We start from the raw sequence: 21,319 nt of genomic DNA, 5'->3' as shown, positions 1-21,319 counted from the left end.
TGCAGACTTTCCTCTCTAGTTGAACATGTCATTATGTATTGTGAAAAATATAGATAATAGAGAAAAGTTACTAGAAGAGGTTCAGAGGAAAGAGGAGATTGATATTACTTGAGATTACAATTAAACCCAGAACAGATAAGTAATAATTCATATATTTGGAGAACACAGGTTTAATTAATAGGATTAGAATTTTTTTAAGCCAGAGAAGCTGAACATGCAGCGTTGACTGTAGCATAGATTTTCATTGAGCGAGGGAGGATGGGGGGTGGGTAGTGGTTCGAGTCTCTGGATCGAGTTCACATTAGGTGGCAGTAATGCGTGAGATTGGTGCGAACCGCCAAAAAAAGGCAAGAAGAAGAAGAAGAAAAGGTGGCCCTGGGTCTCAATGTCCATACTATCCATCCTAAATAGTATGTGAGATTAAAATATGTGTGTCCCAAAGCATAGTATGTTTAAAGAGTAAGTCCCCGGATGGTCTACTATTTACGTTGGATTTTTGAAGTGTGGGTCCGTGTTTACTATAACAGCTAATATTGTCCACAACCCATTGCGCCTTGGAGGAGGATCCAGTTTGCTTGTTTGTTGAAGGACTCTTTAGTCCCTGACAATATCAAGGAGGATAGTTCACCAAAAAAGCTATTTAACCTCAGGACATCTTACTTCTACCCTCCTTGTGATCCTTTGGGTCAAAGCACAAGGGGATATGTTTGATTGCATGCATGATATTTGATGGATTATGTCAGCCTGATTCAGTCCACATCGTTCCAAGACTTTCGTGCACTTGTTTACAGCAGCAAGGACTTCGTCAAGAACTTTTGCAATCTCTGCATCTGTGAAAAGTGTTTTTTTATGTGTGACTTTTTCCTCCCATTGTGATCACAGAAAAGAATGGAGCACAAATCCTCAAATCAAAAGCTGTTTTTGACTAAAGTAAATGGTCAACCTGAAAAAACAGATATGGTGTCTCATATGTTCAGCACATATTTCACAAACTGGTTTAAATGGTTTTAAATCTGGTTCTGGGATGTTGTTGTCACGTGAGGTTGCAGGAAGGCAGACGGAGACGAGGATATATTTCCAACACAAAGGTTTAATGATAAATGATAAATGATAGCAGAACATGCAGCAACACACACTATACACAACGTAGATCGGACATAGACTGACTGAACAGATGGAACTAAAATGCAAACACAGATGACGATGATTAACTGAACACAGGTGATACAGATGAGCTGATGATGACAGTGAAGATGACGTGATGACAGGCAGACAAGTCCAATGAAAACAAACAACACAACTGTGACACTTGCCAGTCTGTGTTTGTAGTTTGTAAACTGAAAGCATTATTTGCATTTTTCTGTTCTCATCCTCATGTGCATCTGAAAGGTGACACTAAACGAGTAAAGTCTTTGGACAAAAAAATTATTTTGAAGTAGAAAATTCAACATTTCGCTTAATTGATCAGGTGAATGAATATTTAATGGCTGAACTGAAATCATCTGAATCAGCAGATTGTCTTGTTTAATTTGATATATAACATTTACTCAGAACATTCACCTGACTGTTAAAAACACCTATAAACAATTGACAGCTGTGAAATTAGATTGACAAACACACACACACTGATTTTACTGTATCTATGAGGATTTATTACACACATTTATTCTGACAATATTTCAGTGTCAGAGGTTCAGCCGTAATAATAATGTGATGAAGAGAAAAGAAGAAACTCTACAACATCTCACTGTTGCTGATTTATCAAGCAGCTCAAAGTATTATGGGTAAAATCTCTCTACAGTCTATTCTGATGCATCAACACAGTTTCACTGATGATCCAGAACAAACATAAAACCCAGGATAGAGTGGCTGAGTGAATGTGGTCTGGACTGTGTGGATGAGGCTCATTGTGTCAGAGACGCTGTAGAAGGACGGTGAGCGTGATTTCACCAAGTACCACATGTTCCTGGATCAACATCTTTGTTGATCCTGGAACAACTTTCTGATCAACCAGTCAGATTTGAGGGACAAGTTTACAGTTTATGTCAAGTTTAGGCTTAGAACTAGGGTGAGATGGTTCAAAATTAGTGTTATTCGCCTACCATTTCCTTCTGATTTTAGGGAAAAGTTATGGGTGGGGTTAGGTTTAGGGGTAGGGATAGGGATAGGGTAAGGACTAAATTTTGGGACAGGAATGTTATTCCAGGATCAACAAAATATGTTGATCCAGGAACATGTCTTACTTGGCAAAATCACAGTGACCGTAGAAGGACAGAGTTCCTGCACTGTGATCCACATACACTCCTATTCTTCTCTGATCCTCATACACTCCTATTCTACGGCTGAGCGACACTGCAGGAAGATCAGTCGCTTTCTTTTTGTGTCTGAATGAGTAACTGGAGGGAGAACAGTACAAACTCCAGGACTGAACATTACATCCAAACACACACTCATAACCCTCTCCCTTCCTGCTGATGCTCTTATATGACACCGATATACACACACCATTATTCCCACTCCACTCAATCTCCCAGTAACAGCGTCCACTCACACTCTCTCTACACAACACCTGAGGCCAATAATCAAATCTGTCTGGATGATCAGGATACGGCTGCTCTGTGTCAGTGTTAGTAATCACTCTGTTCCTCTCAGACAGACTGAGGCGTTTATTCACTGTGTTCAGATCCAGAGTGAGCCGACGAGAATCTGATGAAGAGAAAACACATCAGAATCAGGAATTATGAATCTGTCTGATCTTTTAATGTATCTGAACTCTTCATAACTTAATATTCAGTGTATCAGCAGTGTCTCAGTACAACTGATAATCTTTTAAATGATCAATTATTAAACTCATAAATCATGATTTTTTCAGCTTCTACAGGAAGGACATGAACACACTCAGTGAGTTTGTCTGCTTGTTTTCTTAGTGACTTACATTGTAGGAAGTCGTTCCTGGTTTTGGGATTCATGTTGGTGAATGTGACTGGAAATAAACAGACAAGAACAGTGTGAAGAGAAATGATACGATAAAATTCATCCATTTCCACACATTTCTAATATGATGTTCTACATGACATTAGATGATGTTGGACTCATTTCTGAGAGCAAATGAATCTCCAGGGGCTTCAATGGCATCTACGCTAATGTTAGTCTTTCTGTTTATTACGGGGTTTACTGAAGTCAGCCGGATCCGGGCCATATCCAGATCAGGTGGTGGTGCTGTGCCTAGACACGACCACAACGCATCCCTGAAGTGTCAGCAGAGATTTTGTCAACTAGACTCTCCCCTGTGAAGGCCTCATCGACACGACAGCCATCGGCACTGATCCTCAACACACCCGTATCCTCAACATACCGGCGTGACTCTGACAGAACTGGATAATATTCAGAATTTTCGGATTCAATCTTACTTCTGACCTATAATGCTGCCTGAATTATAATTATACATTGTTCGTTCATTGGCCAGAGGAGAACTGGTCCGCGACTGAGCCTGGTTTCTCCCAAGGTTTTTTTCTCCATTCTGTCACCTGATGGAATTTTGGTTCCTTGCCACTGTCGCATTTGTCAACTTTGGCTTTTGGCTTGCTTAGTTGGGGACATTTAATTTAATATTAAACAATATTATTGATCTCCCTGCATTGACACCATTATATGAGAACTCACCTGAGTTGGACGATGACATCTCTGTTTTCTCCAGAGCGGCTGTATAGATAAATGAACTAAATTAATAACTTTTTTTTACAACAAAAATGAACTATCACTGAACCTACTTAAGCTGGACTGTGGCTCTATTTTATTTTTATAAACAAACTTTGTTGCATTATTGTCCTGTTATCTCGGTAAAGCTAATGAAAGCTAATTGAAACAATCTGTACTGTAAAAAGCGATATATAAATAAAAGTGACTTGACACATAAATTGGATTTAATCCTAAATTCCATGGAGGCCCAGGACTTTACCTCTGTCAGAGATCTTCTTGAGCTCCTCTTTGCAGAAATCCTCCAGTTTGACTTTCAGCTGACGGACAGATTCTCTCACGCCATCAAAAGAAGAGAGAGAACTGAAGGGAATGTCATTCACATCTGTAGATTCAGGAGGTGCTGAGAGAGACTGGAAACTCTACAGAAAACAGAAATCAAAACTCATCAGCTCCACACTTCACTCAATAACCTGCACTACTATCAGATCTGTGCAGCTCTTGTTGACTTGAGTCAACAGTTACTCGCATCAATACAGCACTTTCACACAATCAGATACTTTCTTATATTCATTAAGTGGCATTAAAGGCTTATTCACCCAAAAATTAAAATTCTTTAATTAATTACTCACCCTCATGGTGTTCCAAACCCGTAAGTCTTTTGTTTATCTTCAGAACACAAATTAAATTCTTTTTTATGAAATCTGAGAGCTTTCTGTTCCTACGTTGACAGGGTAAGGGAGAAAGGGAGTCTAGAAAGGGACTGCTGCGTGATAGAAATTCCTGCAGACTTTCCTCTCTAGTTGAACATGTCATTATGTATTGTGAAAAATATAGATAATAGAGAAAAGTTACTAGAAGAGGTTCAGAGGAAAGAGGAGATTGATATTACTTGAGATTACAATTAAACCCAGAACAGATAAGTAATAATTCATATATTTGGAGAACACAGGTTTAATTAATAGGATTAGAATTTTTTTAAGCCAGAGAAGCTGAACATGCAGCGTTGACTGTAGCATAGATTTTCATTGAGCGAGGGAGGATGGGGGGTGGGTAGTGGTTCGAGTCTCTGGATCGAGTTCACATTAGGTGGCAGTAATGCGTGAGATTGGTGCGAACCGCCAAAAAAAGGCAAGAAGAAGAAGAAGAAAAGGTGGCCCTGGGTCTCAATGTCCATACTATCCATCCTAAATAGTATGTGAGATTAAAATATGTGTGTCCCAAAGCATAGTATGTTTAAAGAGTAAGTCCCCGGATGGTCTACTATTTACGTTGGATTTTTGAAGTGTGGGTCCGTGTTTACTATAACAGCTAATATTGTCCACAACCCATTGCGCCTTGGAGGAGGATCCAGTTTGCTTGTTTGTTGAAGGACTCTTTAGTCCCTGACAATATCAAGGAGGATAGTTCACCAAAAAAGCTATTTAACCTCAGGACATCTTACTTCTACCCTCCTTGTGATCCTTTGGGTCAAAGCACAAGGGGATATGTTTGATTGCATGCATGATATTTGATGGATTATGTCAGCCTGATTCAGTCCACATCGTTCCAAGACTTTCGTGCACTTGTTTACAGCAGCAAGGACTTCGTCAAGAACTTTTGCAATCTCTGCATCTGTGAAAAGTGTTTTTTTATGTGTGACTTTTTCCTCCCATTGTGATCACAGAAAAGAATGGAGCACAAATCCTCAAATCAAAAGCTGTTTTTGACTAAAGTAAATGGTCAACCTGAAAAAACAGATATGGTGTCTCATATGTTCAGCACATATTTCACAAACTGGTTTAAATGGTTTTAAATCTGGTTCTGGGATGTTGTTGTCACGTGAGGTTGCAGGAAGGCAGACGGAGACGAGGATATATTTCCAACACAAAGGTTTAATGATAAATGATAAATGATAGCAGAACATGCAGCAACACACACTATACACAACGTAGATCGGACATAGACTGACTGAACAGATGGAACTAAAATGCAAACACAGATGACGATGATTAACTGAACACAGGTGATACAGATGAGCTGATGATGACAGTGAAGATGACGTGATGACAGGCAGACAAGTCCAATGAAAACAAACAACACAACTGTGACACTTGCCAGTCTGTGTTTGTAGTTTGTAAACTGAAAGCATTATTTGCATTTTTCTGTTCTCATCCTCATGTGCATCTGAAAGGTGACACTAAACGAGTAAAGTCTTTGGACAAAAAAATTATTTTGAAGTAGAAAATTCAACATTTCGCTTAATTGATCAGGTGAATGAATATTTAATGGCTGAACTGAAATCATCTGAATCAGCAGATTGTCTTGTTTAATTTGATATATAACATTTACTCAGAACATTCACCTGACTGTTAAAAACACCTATAAACAATTGACAGCTGTGAAATTAGATTGACAAACACACACACACTGATTTTACTGTATCTATGAGGATTTATTACACACATTTATTCTGACAATATTTCAGTGTCAGAGGTTCAGCCGTAATAATAATGTGATGAAGAGAAAAGAAGAAACTCTACAACATCTCACTGTTGCTGATTTATCAAGCAGCTCAAAGTATTATGGGTAAAATCTCTCTACAGTCTATTCTGATGCATCAACACAGTTTCACTGATGATCCAGAACAAACATAAAACCCAGGATAGAGTGGCTGAGTGAATGTGGTCTGGACTGTGTGGATGAGGCTCATTGTGTCAGAGACGCTGTAGAAGGACGGTGAGCGTGATTTCACCAAGTACCACATGTTCCTGGATCAACATCTTTGTTGATCCTGGAACAACTTTCTGATCAACCAGTCAGATTTGAGGGACAAGTTTACAGTTTATGTCAAGTTTAGGCTTAGAACTAGGGTGAGATGGTTCAAAATTAGTGTTATTCGCCTACCATTTCCTTCTGATTTTAGGGAAAAGTTATGGGTGGGGTTAGGTTTAGGGGTAGGGATAGGGATAGGGTAAGGACTAAATTTTGGGACAGGAATGTTATTCCAGGATCAACAAAATATGTTGATCCAGGAACATGTCTTACTTGGCAAAATCACAGTGACCGTAGAAGGACAGAGTTCCTGCACTGTGATCCACATACACTCCTATTCTTCTCTGATCCTCATACACTCCTATTCTACGGCTGAGCGACACTGCAGGAAGATCAGTCGCTTTCTTTTTGTGTCTGAATGAGTAACTGGAGGGAGAACAGTACAAACTCCAGGACTGAACATTACATCCAAACACACACTCATAACCCTCTCCCTTCCTGCTGATGCTCTTATATGACACCGATATACACACACCATTATTCCCACTCCACTCAATCTCCCAGTAACAGCGTCCACTCACACTCTCTCTACACAACACCTGAGGCCAATAATCAAATCTGTCTGGATGATCAGGATACGGCTGCTCTGTGTCAGTGTTAGTAATCACTCTGTTCCTCTCAGACAGACTGAGGCGTTTATTCACTGTGTTCAGATCCAGAGTGAGCCGACGAGAATCTGATGAAGAGAAAACACATCAGAATCAGGAATTATGAATCTGTCTGATCTTTTAATGTATCTGAACTCTTCATAACTTAATATTCAGTGTATCAGCAGTGTCTCAGTACAACTGATAATCTTTTAAATGATCAATTATTAAACTCATAAATCATGATTTTTTCAGCTTCTACAGGAAGGACATGAACACACTCAGTGAGTTTGTCTGCTTGTTTTCTTAGTGACTTACATTGTAGGAAGTCGTTCCTGGTTTTGGGATTCATGTTGGTGAATGTGACTGGAAATAAACAGACAAGAACAGTGTGAAGAGAAATGATACGATAAAATTCATCCATTTCCACACATTTCTAATATGATGTTCTACATGACATTAGATGATGTTGGACTCATTTCTGAGAGCAAATGAATCTCCAGGGGCTTCAATGGCATCTACGCTAATGTTAGTCTTTCTGTTTATTACGGGGTTTACTGAAGTCAGCCGGATCCGGGCCATATCCAGATCAGGTGGTGGTGCTGTGCCTAGACACGACCACAACGCATCCCTGAAGTGTCAGCAGAGATTTTGTCAACTAGACTCTCCCCTGTGAAGGCCTCATCGACACGACAGCCATCGGCACTGATCCTCAACACACCCGTATCCTCAACATACCGGCGTGACTCTGACAGAACTGGATAATATTCAGAATTTTCGGATTCAATCTTACTTCTGACCTATAATGCTGCCTGAATTATAATTATACATTGTTCGTTCATTGGCCAGAGGAGAACTGGTCCGCGACTGAGCCTGGTTTCTCCCAAGGTTTTTTTCTCCATTCTGTCACCTGATGGAATTTTGGTTCCTTGCCACTGTCGCATTTGTCAACTTTGGCTTTTGGCTTGCTTAGTTGGGGACATTTAATTTAATATTAAACAATATTATTGATCTCCCTGCATTGACACCATTATATGAGAACTCACCTGAGTTGGACGATGACATCTCTGTTTTCTCCAGAGCGGCTGTATAGATAAATGAACTAAATTAATAACTTTTTTTTACAACAAAAATGAACTATCACTGAACCTACTTAAGCTGGACTGTGGCTCTATTTTATTTTTATAAACAAACTTTGTTGCATTATTGTCCTGTTATCTCGGTAAAGCTAATGAAAGCTAATTGAAACAATCTGTACTGTAAAAAGCGATATATAAATAAAAGTGACTTGACACATAAATTGGATTTAATCCTAAATTCCATGGAGGCCCAGGACTTTACCTCTGTCAGAGATCTTCTTGAGCTCCTCTTTGCAGAAATCCTCCAGTTTGACTTTCAGCTGACGGACAGATTCTCTCACGCCATCAAAAGAAGAGAGAGAACTGAAGGGAATGTCATTCACATCTGTAGATTCAGGAGGTGCTGAGAGAGACTGGAAACTCTACAGAAAACAGAAATCAAAACTCATCAGCTCCACACTTCACTCAATAACCTGCACTACTATCAGATCTGTGCAGCTCTTGTTGACTTGAGTCAACAGTTACTCGCATCAATACAGCACTTTCACACAATCAGATACTTTCTTATATTCATTAAGTGGCATTAAAGGCTTATTCACCCAAAAATTAAAATTCTTTAATTAATTACTCACCCTCATGGTGTTCCAAACCCGTAAGTCTTTTGTTTATCTTCAGAACACAAATTAAATTCTTTTTTATGAAATCTGAGAGCTTTCTGTTCCTACGTTGACAGGGTAAGGGAGAAAGGGAGTCTAGAAAGGGAGTCTATAGGTTGTCAATAGAGGGACAGAAAGCTCTAAGATTTCATCAGAAAGAAGAGTTCTTTAAAAGCTATACTCAAGTGCAGATGGAATGTAATGTTTTCGGACACTTGTTATGGCATTTTATTTGCAATTCCGTATTGTAGTTAAAATTTATATTAAATGCAATTAGCTGAACTTTATAGTGTTTTTTAGCCAATTAAGAAGGATTTATTTACATATTTATATGTAATTTAATAATTACTTTACTATTGTCTCTGCACGTGGTATTGAGGCACACGAAGATGAGGAATAATACTAGGAGATAGACTTTTATAACAATATTCTGGAAACAGGTATAAACGTTAAACACGTTAACGTTAACGAGAACCGACAAACACTAAGGGGCTATTTACACGACACTGTTTTCAACTAAAAACGTAACGATACATAATACTACTGAGTATGAATATTAATAAAAGGTAACAATAATAATAATAATGAAAACAATATTAAATTATGAAATTTTCATCGTCTTCACGCAAATACGGATTATTTTACTACAATGCAGTCATTCTAAGGATGTTAATCCAGTAATTTGACATTCATGAGCAAGGACCATGCCACAACCATGAATGTTGGAAATAATTTATTAAAGAGAGTTGGGGATGAAATAGGGGAAGGATGAATTGGAAGGGGAAACGGGGTGGTAGTCAGGTTGATCTGTTATGGCGCTTTTCCACTACACAGTACCAGCTTGCCTCGGCTCGTCTCGACTCGACTCGACTCGCCTTTGTTTGGTTTTCCACTGTGTAAAAGTTGCACCTGTACCTGCTTCCAGGTACTATTTTTGGTACCAACTCCGGCGAGGTTCTGAGCGAGCAGAAAAAAACCCCCAGCAAAAACAAATACAAAAACATCCAAAAACAGCATACACTTGATTTCCTCCATTGTCCTGTGTGTGTGGGTAGCGGGTGTGTGTCGCGTAGAAGATTAAGTCATGGCAGTTTCCTGCGTCGTCGCTATGATGACCAGGTACTATTGTGGAGGTACTATCTGCAATGGAAAACGGAGCGAAAAGCGAGCCGAGCCGAGCCGAGCCGAGTCGAGTTGAGCTGGTACTGGTAATGGAAAAGCGCCATTATTGAATAGAGTTGGGGATAAATAAGGAAATGATTAAGTGGAAGGGAAAACATTACATTAACATCATTTCAGTTAAATGTGGACCGAATGATTTGGACCCCCGATACAACCTGGAAGGGAAGAGAACAGGGGATGATATGGATGGTTGAATGGATGAGAAAGGGTTGGGAAGGGAGGCTTCGAGAGAACGAGACAAACGGCACTGTAGGCAGTGGACCATTTTGAGAAGTCAGGTGACTGGGTTAAGGCATGGCAACACTCCCGAACCTCAGTTAACTAGTCAACTCATCTCAGGCCTGGAGACTCAGTGTGGAGGCATCATCTCAGTTAAATGTAAGCCGAGTGATTAGGACCCCCAAAGAGTGGGAAGAGCTGAGGTAAGCTTGGCTTGACGGAGGTCGTTGAGAATGTTACGAATGTAAGAGCTTCTGAAGATCAACAGCCAAGGAATCGGATCGTCTTGTCTGAGATATCTCGTCTGGCCACTGAGGTCGCTGCTCCTATGCGGAAGGAATGTATTGAGTAGTGTTCTGGAGATATGCCAGTGATACAGAGGATTGATAGAAGTGCTTGCTGAACCTTGTGGGTCTTGTGGCCAGTTTTTGGTTTCGGTGAGAAAGGGAGATGCTCTGAGAGTTCCTCTGGCAATAAGCCTGGAGTGAACATATTTAGAATTAGGTTCGAATGGGCTGAGGAAGGAGTTTAAACGGAAGATGTAAATGGGGTAAGAAGCTCCGAATTGGTCTGTTTTGCTTCTCCGAAGAGTGAATATGACTGTCTGGAAGAAAGAGAAATTACAGAGACGCAGGGATGGATGTAGAGATTAAAGGTGGATGAAAACAGGGGTACATTTTTGAATGCCATAGGAAGCCAAAAAGGCAACCAGGAACATGGACTCTAGGTTCAGGCGATGGCGGGGTGTAAATAGCCTGAGCGTAGCAAGAGGATGCAGAGGCTAAGTAGGACGGAAACGAAAACGGCGGGACCGGTTTTGGATGAATGTCCGATTCTGGAGCCATAAGTCTGAATTTCTAGACCATACATGGCCCCAAAAAGGATGGTGGCTATGATTATTGAGTATATGTCGTAAGGTGCTGAGGAGAACATGCATTACTGCGAGTTGAGAGAACTGAACTTTGGGGCCATTCGGATGTAAATTGGCACCCACCATAATAACTGCTGAAACCTCTAGAGGGCGCTGCGTCCATGTATGATTTAGAGTCAACGGGATGAGTGATGTAGTCAATTTAGAAAATAATGAATGCCATTTCAAGATGAAAATTGTTGCCAGAGGTGTGTTTCAATTTGCATGTGTCATTTAATGTGACTGTCATGGAGATAGGGGATGGCTTCTGCATTCGACAGAAGGTTGGACACGAAGGATTTCCCTTGAGGGATTATCCAAATGCCTTAATTGAGGTGGCCTGGAAGTGCTAGTAACTATAGTTGCAATCAAGATGTATAACCAGACACCAGCTTCTGACAGCTTTTCTGAGGAATCTTAGCCCATTCCTTATAAGCAATGGCCTCCAGTTCAGTAATATTCTTGAGTTTGTGTGCTTCAACCGCCTTTTTCAAATTCCACCAGAGATTTTCTATGGGGTTCAAGTCAGGTGACTGTGATGGCCACTGTAGAATCTTCCAGGACTTCTTCTGCAACCATGTCTTGATTATTGTATGTTATTGTAATGCTATTATGGGTGGTTGCCCTGCACGCTTAATAAACAAATTACAGCTGGTCCAAAATGCAGCAGCTCAAGTTCTTACCAGAACCAGGAAGTATGACCATATTAGCCCAGTTCTGTCAACACTGCACTGGCTCCCTATTAAACATCGTATAAATTTAAAAATATTGCTGATTACTTACAAAGCACTAAATGGTTTAGCTCCGCAGTACTTGAGCGAGCTCTTAACGCATTATAGTCCTTCACATCTATTGCGATCTCAAAATTCCGACCAGTTGATAATACCTAGAATATCAAAATCGACTGCTGGCGGTAGATCCTTTTCCTATTTAGCACCAAAAGTTTGGAACAGTCTTCCTAACATTGTCCGGGAAGCAGACACACTCTGTCAGTTCAAAGCTAGACTAAAAACACATCTCTTTGACCTAGCATACACATAACACATTATAGACTTCTATAATTCAATGTTAGGCTGCATAGATTAGGTCAGCCGGAACCGGGAACACTTCCCATAAATCCTGATGTACTTGTTACATCATAAGAAGAATGGCATCTACACTAATATTAGTCTCTCTGTTTATCCCGAGGTTTACCGCAGTCCGCCGGATCCAGTCCGTATCCAGATCTGATGAAGGACCTGCGCCTGGACGCGACGACAGCGCAGTCCTGAAATGTCAACTAAGCTCTTCCCTGTGTTGGCCTCCCTCCCTTCCCTTTACCTCTCTACAGATAAAGCGTTGTCGGGATAATTCCGGTTTGAGTGGCTACATGGAAGCAATAAAAATTCTGTATTATTCATTTTAAGGCCAGACAAATATGTTGATGTTACGACTTATGACGTAGGACTTTACAAGACAGGTTTCTTCACAAGGTACTCACGGGAAGGTTTACACACAGGTAATGTATCACAGGATACACACACTGAGAATCACAATGAACCAGCACAAGACAGCAAACACAAGGGGATTAAATAGAGATACTAATAAGGTGACACAGGTAAAGCAATAATGACAAAACGAGGATAACAAGGGGGCGGGGCAAGAGAACGAAGACAACACAAGCACATGGCACAAACAAAAGGCCATGTGCTTGCACACAAAACATGGGTCTGTCATGATCCTGCCTCAAGAATTAAAGAACGACAAGGACTAGATGGCAGAATCATGACAGAAACCCTCCCTTAAGGAGCGGCTTCCAGATGCTCCAAGGAAAAAAAAACAAAGAAAAAAAAAACAAACACAGGACATGACAGACTGTAACACAGACACAAACCAACAAACCAGCAACGGCAAACATGAATAAACAATAACAGGGTTGGGGTGACACATTAGAAACAAAAAACAAGGAAGGGGAGGCGGAGGCACAAACTTCTTAGGAGGAAGTCCATGGTGAGCCGGTGGGTCAGGGGTCTTGTGTCTTCGGGATGAGGGTGTGGGCTGCGGGCGACGGGTCCGGGCAGGTTTGGGTGGAGTAGTGTGAAAATTGGGCGAAACGGTCCGGGGTTGGACAGAGACAGGGGGTACAGTGGATGACTGAACATGACTCTTGACGGGGGGAACAACAGGCAACAAAACAGGACACATGACAGGAGGGGTAATAGGCAGCTGTGGAGCTGAAACAGGAACTGGGTTCCCCGATGACGGCTCGGAACCAACGCTCCACATCTCCGCCTCGGAAACAGCGTCATCTGTAGCCGTCTCAGGAACGTCGCTTTCTGTAGCTGACTCAGGAACGGCGCCTTCTGTGGCAGATTCAGGTATGGTGCTCTCAGCAACTGATTTCGAAACTGCGCTCTCTGTAGCTGACTTCGGAACAATGCTCTCTGATGCAGTGGGTACAGGACTAGAAGACGTGACAGGAATTTCAAGGATCTTGACAAGACTCGATAGGTAATCAGATAAGGTCTTGGCAGCAACGACGACTGGCATCTCTTGATGAGCTGGCACTGACTGCAGAACTGCTTCCGCAGCTAAATCGGCCGCAGCTTTCTCTGCAGCTAACTCAGGAACAGTGCTCACGACTGCAGACTCAGGTACAGTGCTTTCTGCAGCAGACTTGGAATCAGCGCTCTCTGACGCAGTGGGAACAGGACGTAGTGTTGCTTCTGCAGCAAAATCAGCCTCAGCTTTCTCTGCAGCGCCCATGACTGCAGACTCTGGTACTGCTCTCTCTGTAGCAGACTCCGAATCTGCTCTCACTGCAGCAGATTCTGGAACCGCGCTTACAACGGCAGGCTCAGGAATAGTGCTCTCAGTTGCAACAGCAGTTAGAGAATCCATCGCGGACTCAGAAGGGGTCTGAGATGGAGGACTGAAAGCTCCCTTCCTCCTCCTCTTTCTCCTTGGCCGCGGGGTAGAGGCCATAGCCGGACTTGTGACCGGTTGGGAAAGATCAGCGGGAACCACCGCAGGCACAGCAGATCCTGTGGAGGTGGACTTTGATGCCGACTCCCACGACAGCCGTCTTTCTCGTTTTCCGCAAAGACTTGTAGCTGCGGATGGTGCCTCGGGAGTCAAGGTGGAATGAGTCTGGTCCCCCAGCGTAGCCACGGCGAGGACGCGACCCTCCGGGATCACGGGCAGCATGGCCGGCGATGACGACTTGGTGGGAGTCTGCGGCTCCTTTCGACACAAACGATCCACCAATTCTCGGAAAGGACGGTGGACCAGTCTCTCCCGTTCAGCCAGAGAAGGAGGAGTATTGAGACCCGCAACAAAGTAACGGTTGACCAGGATCTCCGGCAAGAAAAATCTCTTCCCTTCCACGACCTGGGCGTACCGTCTCAAGGTCGACTCACCCTGGGGAGGAAACGGAAGTTTTCCACTCTTACTGTCGGCAATAGCTGACTGCCACCATAGTTCCTGGTCGTCCGAATGTTGCTTGACGGAATAAGACATACTGTCTGCTGGGTTCTGTTTTGGCCGGTTCATTCTGTTACGGTTTGTGGAGAGATGAACCCAATCGTAGACAGTATGCAATAAACACAGATTTATTCAGACAAAACAGGGAAAACAAAACCCACGACGGGGCAAAACAAGGCTGGTGGGCAAAAACAAAGACTAACTACACTAGACTAAGACTTGACAGATAACTAGACAAATAACTAACAACAGCAACAAGATCAGGACTTTACAAGACAGAGTTCTTCACAAGGTACTCACGGGAAGGTTTACACACAGGTAATGTATCACAGGATACACACACTGAGAATCACAATGAACCGGCACAAGACAGCAAACACAAGGGGATTAAATAGAGATACTAATGAGGTGACAGGTAAAGCAATAATGACAAAACGAGGATAACAAGGGGGCGGAGCAAGAGAACGAAGACAACACAAGCACATGGCACAAACAAAAGGCCATGTGCTTGCACACAAAACATGGGTTTGTCATGATCCTGCCTCAAGAATTAAAGAACAACAAGGACTAGATGGCAGAATCATGACAGTTGAGGGTTGATTTGTAGGTAAGGACTACACGTCTGTGCACATATATTCAAACGCACATACCTATAGACTGAACTCGCAACACGCCATTGCTGTTCTCACTGGTTCACGTTTTTGAAGTTTGCGCAGAAAGAACTTAAGAGTTTTCTGTTAAAACAGTGTCGTGTTAGCGGCCCCAAAGTTAATAACTAAGGATTGTTGCAACGGAAATTAATCAATCAAACTACCTTTAGCTGGAAAATAACTTTATTCTAGAGCTGCTATAAAGCCAAAACACTTTACTTTAATTTCCTATTATCAATGTAAAGCTGCTTTGGAAAAATCTACATTGTTAAAAGCGCTATATAAATGAAGATGACTTGACTTGACTTGACTTGACTTCATGGAATTTGAGATATGCTTGGGATCAATGTTCTTTTGTTAGGTCCAATGACGCCCAAGCTTCAGCTTCCTCACTGACGGCATGACATTTTCTCCTTGGATTTCCTGATATACTTCCTATACTTCCTAGTACCTGTTGCCACCAAGTCTTGCTGCAGGTCTTTTGCAGTCACTCAAGGGTTTTTCTGAACCTGTCTTCTCAGAAATCTGGTTGCAGCCGTTTGATAGCTTCCTTTTTCTGCCCCATAGAGGAAGTGTAACAACTGTTCCTTTAACTTTGAACTTGTAAACTATCCTTTCAACTGTGTCTCTAAGAACATTTAGTGCTTTCACTATCTTTTTGTATCCTTTTCCTTGTTTGTGAAGGGCGATGATACCTTCTCTGAACTTTTTGGACAAATCTTTGGAATTATTTGCCATATTTCTAACTTGCAGTCAAACGTGACACTCAACAAACCTAGTCAGTTCAGATATTTTGTGTGTTCTAGCTTAAGCACACCTGGTGCAACTAATGAAGCCCTTGATTAGTTGCATCAAGTGTGCTTGAGACAACACCTTTTTGTGCTGTTGTGAGGGATTCTATTAAGTTGAATAATTTTGGAACTTCAGAAGTCATTAAAAGTTGCATTTTCAGTTAAATTTGGGGAAACCACTTGAGACATTGGTTGTGTTGAGCTATTTCAATAATTTTTGTTTGGTTTGTTTATTGCAAACAGCTGAAAGTCAAAGTCTAAATTTTGCCAATAAACCTGATTTGCAATAGGGGTTGAATAATTTAGATTACAACTGTATCGCTTGTGCGTTTATCTATAGGAAATTAGAGAAAAGCAGAGTGATGCAGAGGTTTCCTTCTCTGATAATGGATGGAGAGGTGTGACGATGAAGTGAAGGGAGTCTGTGACTGTTGAAGAGCATCCAGTATAGTGCTTCTGAAAGGGAGTCGGAGATCTGCTTCTGCAGAGATCTGCTTCTGCAACTGAAGGTGAGGTGAGTCCGCTCTTCCGGAGGACTTCAATGAAGCACCAGAAATCTGGGTGGATAGGCACGTTTAAGATATCAGAATAACCAGGAGCTGTATTGCTGTAAATGGCAGCTAAATTTGTGAGCATAGCTGCTGAAAAGGAAGGAGAGCGAGGAGGGGGAAGGGAGAGGGAGAGGGAGAGGGAGAGGGAGAGGGAGAGGGAGAGGGAGAGGGGAGAGGGGAGGGGGAGGGGGAGGGGGAGGGGGAGGGGAGGGGGAGGGGTGTAGAAGGGAGTAAGGGGGGAAAGGATAGACCAGTTAAATAGAAATGGAGGATGAAGGAGTCCAGATTGCCCCATGTGAAGTAGAATTCCTTGGAGCGCTGGATGATGTATCTGGACTGAAGAGATAAGCGCGGTCACACTACACTTCTCTTTCCAATGATTTCCTGGGTGGATGGAACCAATGGTACGATTTCTATATGTCATAATTGTTTGTTAACAAACATGTATTCATTACTTCAAGAAGCTCATTGTTTCTGCCTTAAATTATTACAGTGTTTAAAATAATACATTTTTAGCTAACTTGTGTGATTTGTATATGTACATCTCATAAAACATAACTTATACAGTACATTTACCTCTGATAATGGATCACTCTAAATTGTAAATGTAGACGCATACATTTTTCTGTAAAGCTGCTTTGAAACAATATGTATTGTGAAAAGCTTTATACAAATAAAGGGTGAAGGGATGGATTAATGGAGGTATGGATAGAGGAATGGATGGAGGGACGGATGGAGAGAGTAGAGCCCTGCACGGGCCTCAAATCTAGGCCCGAGCCCGGCCCTGGCCCGAGACGCTCAGGCCCTAGCCCGACCCGTGTCCGACAGCTCATCAGAATTATCAGCCCGAGTCCGACCCGAGCCCGTTTTTTTTTTGTTTTGTTTTTACAGCGGCAGACTGCCATTAAAATATGTCTGTTTTGTTAGTTATGTTTCTTTTCTTTTCATTTCATTTCTTTATTAAGCTAATTTAGACAAATGTTTGAAGCATTTAAAAAAAAAAAATGACGGCCAAGCAAGCCGAGCCAACAGCGAGTAAAACATGTTTGATCAATTTAGCCTCTCAAATCAACGCTAATACTTTACTTAGCTACAATAAAATCCATAGATATAAAACACTACAAGCATATCACACAGACAGTTAGTTTAATGTTTATTTATTAAACCACAGTGAGTAATTTTTTTTGAAATAGCCTACTGAGGCAGGCTCAGGCTGCTCGCAACAGCGCTCGCAAACGAAATGAGCAATAGTCAATCTAAACAAATTAAATTAAATAAATCAAAAACAAACTTGCAGGTTATCTTACCTCAAAAATGCACCACAGAACATGGCCATTCTTTTTTCCAGTAGTTTCCAACAGTTAAACGAAAATAAAGTCCAATCGAACGAAAAACGAAAAACATCAGTAGTTTCCAACAGTTAAACGAAAATAAAGTCCAATCAAACGAAAAGTTAGAACAGTCTCTTACAGAGCATCGTGGAGAAAAAGAATAGCATCCACAGTGGAAGAGTTTAACCCAGTCCTCTCTTCTATCACTTGCGATTTTTCTCTTAATATTCTCCATTATTTGCACATGAGGTGAATCGTTGGTTCCGCTGACGGGAAACCTTCTGTGTGTGTGTGTGTGCGTGCGTGCGTGCGACTGTCATGTCAATCATATGTCAGTGTGTGTAATTATAAGATTATGAAAGTTATGAGGTTATTAAATGTCTTTCTATGTTTGTTTTTCTATCGTCGACGTCAACTTCTCATTTTTTTTATTAATGTCTAAAAATATAAAAAGAAGGATAACTCAAAAGAGGCCCGAGGCCCGGCCCGCATGTGAACTATGACGTGAAAATTGGCCCGAAGCCCGGCCCTAGGGGCGTAAAAAAGTCGGGGCCCGTCGGGCTCGGGCTGAAATGCAGGGCTCTAGGAGAGAGGGATGAACGGACGGATGGATGGAAGAATGTATGGATGAATGGGTGGATGAATGGATGGATGGAGGGATGAGGGAGGGGTGGATAAATAAATAGATTGAGAAATACCAGAGTAAACGTAAAAATGTATTGCTGTGAATTGAAGGAGATGTAGAGGAATGGATGTTGGGATGAAAGTATGTATGTGGTTGGCGTTTCTGAGCAAATTGTGAGCACAGAGAAGAAAAGAATGATGAATTCTTAGAGAAAGACGAGATGGAGTGAATGCCGGTGGAAATACAGCTTGGATGCCGCTAGGGGGAGCTAGAGCTGCAGTCTGAGGCTGTTGTGGAGGAGAATGTTTGTGACGTCACGGGTGATGGAGAGTGGCATGTGTAAGACTTGAGAAATTAGAAAATGCCGGGCAGTCTGGTTGAGGAACGACCACTCCCAGAGAAGCCAAAGTACCTTTCTGGAAATTAACATTTGAACTTTCTCTTGAGAAACTAGCATCCCCGAGTCAATCACCTCTCCATCTCGTCTCACATTCATGCTGAGATCACCTGAAATTCACCCAAAAATCTATATGGTTCAATGCGAATAATTATCATACAGTATTATACATGTTTGGTATCATTTGAAATGTCTCAGTGCGAATGTTACAAAGGTCTCATTCTCCACTGAAGTAAACCAAAAGGTAATAAAGTGTTTAAGAGTTTAGAGATAACTTGCTTACAGAGGAGGGTGTGTCTTCCAGGCAAATGGCATCCTGCTCTCAAAAGGTGTAAACTCTGAATGCAAATTGTTAGCAAATGTTTCAATGTGAAAGAAGTCAGAAGTGAAAAAGGTCAGAAAACATTTTCTTATGAGATTTTGCTGGGCTTTGTATGTGTCGTCTCTTTAAAAAGAAGATGATCAGATGAGAATCTGACTGATGATTATATGATACCACAACCCCCTTGACTGAATCCCTTTCAACATCTCAGTCAACAGGTCATTCAGCTCTCATGAAATGTTTCCCTGTCATAGCAGGATCTTGCTCAAGTCCACTATTAACCTGTTATTCTAGATCTCTGTTACCTGGAGGAAACGGATGTGATGCTGTGTGTATGAAAGCTGCTCCAGCTCAGCGTCTCTCCTCCTCAGATCATTGATCTCCTGCTCCAGTCGCTTTAGTCGTTCTTCAGCTCGACTCACTGCAGACTTTTCCTGATCTCTGATCCGCTGTGTCGCCTCAGAGCGGCTTCTCTCAATGGAGCGGATGAGCTCAGTATAGATCCTCTCACTGTCCTTCACTGCTGTCTGTGCAGAGCGCTGATAGGACACACATCACAATCACACAGTGAGTTCAGCAGGACTGAAGGAGGAGAGTCCTAACTGAGGCTTCACAAATTTCTCTTCTCCTCCAGACTCACCTTATGAGACGCCACAGCCTCTCTCAGTTGCTGAAGATCTTTCTCTCTCTGCTGGATTCTCTGACGGAGCTTTATCTGAGTCTCCTTCAGCTGAGTCTAAAGGTCAAAACAATAACAGGAAATGTCACATAAAACGAGAGATTATGAACAAATATGAAGTCAAAGTGTCAGCATTATTTCATTTACTTTCATTTGCAAGTGGCCTTTATTGTAATTAAAAATATATTATCTGCAAGTCTCATTTTTTTTTTAAGATTTGAGATTTGAAGAACACTACAAGTGCACATTCAGTACAATTAAGCAGACTTATTTTTTAAAATCGTTGAAGTTGTGAAGTTAGATTACTTTTTGTCTCCTTTTGAGGTTAAAACTTTCAATGTTTAGACTAAAATAGATGAGACGTTCTTCAAAATGTCATATTTTACACTCCACAGAAGAAAGTAAATCAAACCGTTTTAGATCGGTAAGACGGTGAGTAAATGAAGACAGAATTTTCATTTTTGCTCGAACAATCACTTTTAGTTCATACCTGTTTCTCAGTCCTCTGTGCTGCAGCTGATACAGTTTTGTGTTTTTTTATGTTCATTCTCCTTGCATCGTACACAAATGTATTGTTGATCAGTAATACAGAACATTTCTAGCTCTTTATCATGTTTACGGCAGATCATGTCCTGCAATCGTCCAGTGGCATCAATCACTTTGTGTGGCTTACGTGAGTGATATTCCTCATGACGGTCAAAATGAGTTTGACAGTAAGATTCCTGACACACCAGACAGGACTTGACGGCTTTGTATTTTCTTCCAGTACAGACGTCACACTCCACGTCTCCGGCTCCAGCGTAACAGTCAGCAGGAAGTTTAGTCTTCTTCAGTTTCTCCACCAGTTCAGCCAGAATGGTGTTTTTGCCCAAAGTAGGTCTTGGACTGAAGGTCTGTCTGCACTGAGGGCAGCTGTAGACTCTCTTCTCATCCTCCTGATCCCAGTGGCCTGTAATACAGATCTTACAGTAACTGTGTCCACAGTGGATGGTCACTGGATCCTTCAGGAGATCCAGACACACTGGACACATGAACTCATCCTGAGAAAATCTGGCCTCTGCCATTTTACTGCATGAATACAGAGAGACACAAACACACAACAGCTCAACAATACTTTAGTTTCTGTTTCCCTGAACTGGGTTGAAATAGTTTACTGCTTCTGTGTTTGAGTGACGTGTGTAAAACAGGTGTGTCTGTTAAGCAGCTCATCCTCATTCCTGCTCAAATAAACGTATGCAAAGTATGTTAGTGAAGAGCAGCTCTGTGATCAGTAGTAAATGCTGCTCATCTCTGAAAGCACTGCAAGTTTCAGTCACTTATAGCGTTAATTTGAAAAAGCAACATGCGTCAAACATCTGTCCAAACTTG

At 41.7% G+C, this 21,319-nt stretch overlaps 1 pseudogene across 1 annotated transcript; it reads right to left on the bottom strand.

Moving 5' to 3' along the window:
- Positions 1-1,077: 1,077 nt before the first annotated feature.
- Positions 1,078-21,070, bottom strand: LOC311085550 (tripartite motif-containing protein 16-like; annotated as a pseudogene). The gene is made up of 6 exons: positions 20,442-21,070; positions 19,913-20,008; positions 19,578-19,811; positions 3,959-4,118; positions 2,936-2,983; positions 1,078-2,706 (listed from the first exon to the last, which is right to left on the bottom strand). The product of its transcript is annotated as a tripartite motif-containing protein 16-like (transcript).
- Positions 21,071-21,319: the final 249 nt, after the last annotated feature.

Source organism: Abramis brama (assembly GCF_963993115.1).
Source record: "Abramis brama genome assembly, chromosome: 6".
Classification (NCBI taxonomy): domain Eukaryota; kingdom Metazoa; phylum Chordata; class Actinopteri; order Cypriniformes; family Leuciscidae; genus Abramis; species Abramis brama.
This window is presented reverse-complemented; position numbering and strand designations above follow the sequence as displayed.